General features: G+C 40.4%; 1 long non-coding RNA gene across 1 annotated transcript; it reads right to left on the bottom strand.

Moving 5' to 3' along the window:
* Nucleotides 1-2,425: 2,425 nt before the first annotated feature.
* Nucleotides 2,426-4,921, bottom strand: LOC142595023 (uncharacterized). Its single transcript, XR_012831679.1, has 3 exons — nt 4,156-4,921; nt 3,017-4,022; nt 2,426-2,821 (listed from the first exon to the last, which is right to left on the bottom strand). It is a non-coding gene; the product is annotated as an uncharacterized LOC142595023 (long non-coding RNA).
* Nucleotides 4,922-5,259: the final 338 nt, after the last annotated feature.

A 5,259-nucleotide genomic window follows, 5' to 3' on the forward strand; every position in this document is an offset into this window, starting at 1 on the left:
AGATTGCTCTCCAAGCCCAGCTTCCACAACCATCCAAAAAAATCAACGGCAGCAACATTAAGAACTCCCAGCGAGCTGGGCTGCTGGCGGCAGCGGTTCATGCAGAGTCTGATCAGTGGAGTTAAAAGAAGCACAGAGCAGGAGAAAGCATTAGTAATAAATTTATACTGAAGGACTGTCCAATTCCATTGCAAAGCCCCTCCTAGATGAAGGGCAGGCCCAGTAATACAAAAATCTCAGAAATTATCATCAAGGCTGCTGCTAGTTTGACTGAGAACAGCCGTTTCTGAAGGTGAAGTGGCACGAGGCAGGTCAGAGCTCCCCATCGCTACCCCGTCTCTCTCAGGGCAGTCCCTCTTCCAAACCCCAGCCAGCAGGCCACACGCACCCCGTCAGCTTACAGCAGTGAGATTTCCACGCTATTTTTCACAGTTTAGTGTATTGTCAAAGTTTTCAGCTTGCTTTCTGAAGAGAAAATTCAAATATTTGCCTTTCTGTATTTTCTTAGTTAAAATTTATAAAGCCCTTTGCAATGTCAATGAGTGTTTCTGGAAAGGGATTGATTAGCCTGTGTTTCTTTAAGTGCATCTCTAATGCATCTGCCCTCCTCTATATGCATTTCAGGCTGACAAATGTGTAAGTCAAAATATATTGGGGGGGGAACCCAATGAATTTGAGTTTGAAAGCCAGCCGGTGGAAACAAAAGGTCCTGTAAAGAGTCTCCTAAAAATAGGAGACCTAAATGTGTCAATTTTTAAAATGTGAGAGCTGCAGAGCATTAAGAATTTTGGCTACGACTGATAAAGTTGAATTGTCGGGGGGGGAATAAAATACTGAGACCATATAGCTTAAGGCCTGTCCAGTACCAAATAAAGGGGTGGGGGGTTTGCACCACACGTACCTTCCCTGTGTGAAGCCTGACCAATTCTTACTCCAATACGACTGGTCGTTATCACTGTCAAAGCAAGAAGTTTCCAAAAAAAGATTAATTCCTACCTTAAAGCCCTTTAAATATACCATGTCGTTTTCCTGATAAAAAAAGTACTTTTGGTGTATGGCTTTAACCTGGGTCCCTCTGAAGTGGTATAACTAGAGTGTCCCAGAGCATGTAAGGAGGATCACAGCCTGGATATGCTTACATGGGCTGAGCTAGATTTACCCAGTGACGCACACACTAAGCTGCCTGACATGTTTAAATATGTATCTTCAGTTTTAATGGTGTAGTGTTAACTGATAAATCCCACATTTAGAGTGCAAGGAACAACAGCTCTGAAGAGGGCGATGTTCTCCTTGCAATCCTTATCTCAGCAATCCTTATTCTTACTGCGTTACATCTCATTTGACCACCCACTCTACCATTTCATTCCTCAAAACGCAGCAGAAATTGAAGTAACACCATCAACCCAAGGTCTGCAATGGCAAGAACTGTTCCCAGCTACAGTTTATAGTTTACTGCATCAGAGCAGCATCACTGTTGTTCAACCAAGAGAACACCCAGAGGATTTGAACATATCTCAGCCCGCTCCCTGGCCCAGAATACAACTTACACATGAGATTTATTTCCAGTTCACAGGTCCCTTTACAAAGAGCAGGAATTCACATGTACAAACACAAACATAAAATATGCTTATCCATGTTCTGGTGAATTCAAAGAGCAGTGGATGATTCCTCCAGGCCATTCCTGGTTGAAAAGTGTCTCCCCTCTCGCTCCATGAAAGCAATATGCTCTGTTATTCACAGGATGGTAAACCTACAAGTTTAACCTAAAATATTTCTGTAATAGGAGACATTCACTGAATTTTGACTGAATGCAGTATCACACCATCCTCTTCCCAGGGAGTGAGCTGCCTGCCAGCATGCCACAGCAGTTACGAAGCTGCATTCACAGGACTGCACACACAGCACTAACGCCACAACGTGCGAAATGGAGGTATTCGAGAAAGTTTTGTTGGTTTGAAGAGGGTTAGAGCAGAGTCAAACTTCAAAACTTTTAGATTTTGGGTTTTATTTAAGTTTGCCAAATACGTTTGTTATAGGATTAACTTGAATCCTGCTTTCTTGGCCAAGTCTCCAAAATAATCTCATGCCAGCTCCTGAACTTGCACTTCTGCAGTAGATGTTTTTAGGAACTGTTCATTCCTGCTGCTCAGCAAGACTAGTACAACATGGCATGTAAAAAGGATTAAGCATGGAAAAAAGAGTGTCTTTCTGAGTGATTCTGGTAATGTCTGCATAGCTGAAATGAAAAACAAAGCCAAACAAACTATATTACATGCCAGAACACTTTTATAGAAGAAAGAGTTTTTTAATACATACACACACACACAAATTCTCACCTCTTGAAAGCATATCTACGCAGGCACACAGGCCACCTTCCCCCTACTACCTGGAAACAATCAAATGGAAGAATATTGCAAACACTGCACATTCAAGACCACTGGGTGCATTCTGCTCTCTTCTCTTCTCCTTTGAAACAAAAACTAACAAGCCAGGATGAAGCCAAACCCTTGGTATTCGTGTAAGCGCGAGGTAACTTAACTTCATATGGCTGAAATTTCCCACAGGACTTGGCACTTCACAGGAATAAAATCACAAGATCACAACTTCCAATTTGTTCCACCATCATTTTCCAAACAAATATTCAGAATTAATTTTGCTTCATGAGAAGTTTCATCAGGTTTGCTTAAAATGATTTTCTGTCTGATCGGAAGCATCAGGACACTCCAAGAAAATAGTCAAAACAGAGAAAGTTCCCACCCGAAGGAAGCAATTATGAGTTTCTCTTCTCCTCTTCCCTGCATGATCCAATGAGAATACGTCACTGAGGACAAGCAACACATGAGAACACTCAGGCCCTTGGAAAACAGCCACGAAGCAATGACTTCAAAAGATGTTTATTAGAAAAACTGGACATTACAAGAGGACCGGCAGGAAACAAATTATACAAGGCACATGCAGTTTCTAGTACACTGCATAGAACAAGAGAGAAGACTCCAAGTACATGTAACAGACCCACCTGAAACTGCTAATGCGGGTAAGTCACTGCTCAGATCACTTGCCATGACAGACAGATGCTGGGGTTCTTCTAAAAGACAGCTAATCCACGGTATGTTTTACATCTACTGCAAAAGTACAGATTGTATGCATAGTTTTAATGACAGTTAAAACAAGACTCTCATGCAAGAATTTCTACATCATTCTTCCAAATTGTGGCATTAAGATACTACATCTCCTAAAATTCTGTTTATTTATTTTAATTCAAGGAGATCTAGATTTCAAGTTCTTATACTGTATTTTTCCCCATGAACAATAAAACCTTGTTGTCTACGCATGGTTCTACCTAGCGAAGCATATCTGAGACTATTTGCTTGGTTACCTAAGGAGGAATTCCAGAGACTTAATTATCTGTCAAAGCAAGATTCACAGGCAAGTCCTTTATAACCCAAATCAGAGAATCGAGATACATACTAGCTAATGCTTTCATTATGTTTCAGAACAAACACAACCTAAACTTGACCAAACCCAGGAATTCTTGTCTTTAAAGTGCAGCTAATGGCAACCAGCAGTCCCGCATCATAGAGCAGAGAGCAATACTCAGCTGAACTCATAGCAGAGAAATAAATGAGCACAAGCAACTCAATAGTTTCTAGCAACAAGCACTACACAGACACTAATTGTCAATCAGGAACATAAGCAGAAAAAACAAGTCACTGAACAGATTGCTGACTTTGCATCCGCGTCTGTATCTCAAAGAACAAAAAAAAATACTTCAGGAAGGGTTAAAAAAATCTAATTCTCAAATTGGTCTCTTTTCTTCCCCAATGCTGAAGACATGCCCTGTTTCTTGACTTTTTTTTATGGTTTCAGCAGCTGTCTGATCAATCCAACATCTGTCCATAAAACTTTAAGAACGATACCAGAAAAAAGCCAGTATAGATTAAATATTGACAGCTTGCTGTCAACCCACTCCCCTCCCCCCCACCAAACTTACCTTCTCTGCTGCAGCGCAGCTCTTGGATATGCTATAAAGACAGACAAACATTTCTATCAACAGTGAAATTAATAAACTGAGAACAGAGAAAACCATGGCCAAGAGACACACGGCACCTAATCCTTCCCCAGATATGTCAGACTACCAGGACTAGATACGAGTACCTGCCAGAGTTCAAACTGCAAGTCCATGCTTTAGTGCCCATCACAGTGTCTATCCTTCATCATCTAAAAACAGACGAGAGTAGAAATAATTACATTTCAAACAGGAGAAAGTTATTATAACAGAGCACATGTCCTCTATCCCTACGCTAAGGAAGAGGAAGCTGGCATTTAGCAGATACAAAAGCAGCAAAGAAGATCTCTCTTTATTACAAATAATGTGAATAAAATAGACTACACAATCTCAGGAAAGGCTCTGCTGCCCTCTTCCTTAATGTGGTGAAGAATTTCATTCAGATTGCTAGTTAGTAATATTAATATGTAAATAGCTAATCAACTGTCACATACACATGCGGTTTAAAGAAACTGCACTTAGACCGAGAAGGTGTTACATTATCCTCCTGCCTCTCTAGGAGCATAAAGCCAAAGGTAAGTGAAATGAAGCAAGTGACCTGTTTTACATGCCTTCAAACATCCTGAATTACTGAGGCATACTTGGGAAGATCCTGATCAGTTTTTCAAAATAAGCTCTAACTCTTTGCATCTGTACAGTTGTCTATAAACTAAAACTTAGGACTGAATCTGGAAATAAGAAGGCAGGCGACGGTTACCTGAGTTACTGCTTCAGCTTGCTAAAAGAAATGACATACTGCCAGAGCTGATTTAAGCTATTTTTTACACTTGAGCCTTTGAATACCAGTGTGTCTGAGGCTTGGTCCAGGATAAGTAATAAACATCCATGTTCCTTGACTTTAGTGGTAAGGCTTTCTTCTTTTTAACTCTGTTTCTCCTACCATGTATTGGAAGTTTCTTTTAAGCATGCAGAATAAAAAGAAATCCAAACTACTCTGGAACAGATAATTATTTTTTCCAAACCGCCCATTAAGGAGAGAGAAACTGTTTAGCCAAACATGGATCAACCTGAATATCCTACAGAAGGAATAAAATACAACAGTCACTTCACCAATGTCTACCCAGGCATTTCATAAAGTTGTGCAGCAGTGACATTAACTGGCATTTACTTACTCTACGACAAATCCACTAGGAACAGGCAAGGATTTAAAATCCTAAATGAGTTGATGTACTCACATGAATGACAAACAACCA

The sequence above is a fragment of the Pelecanus crispus genome, chromosome 16 (assembly GCF_030463565.1).
Source record: "Pelecanus crispus isolate bPelCri1 chromosome 16, bPelCri1.pri, whole genome shotgun sequence".
In the NCBI taxonomy this organism is placed as follows: domain Eukaryota; kingdom Metazoa; phylum Chordata; class Aves; order Pelecaniformes; family Pelecanidae; genus Pelecanus; species Pelecanus crispus.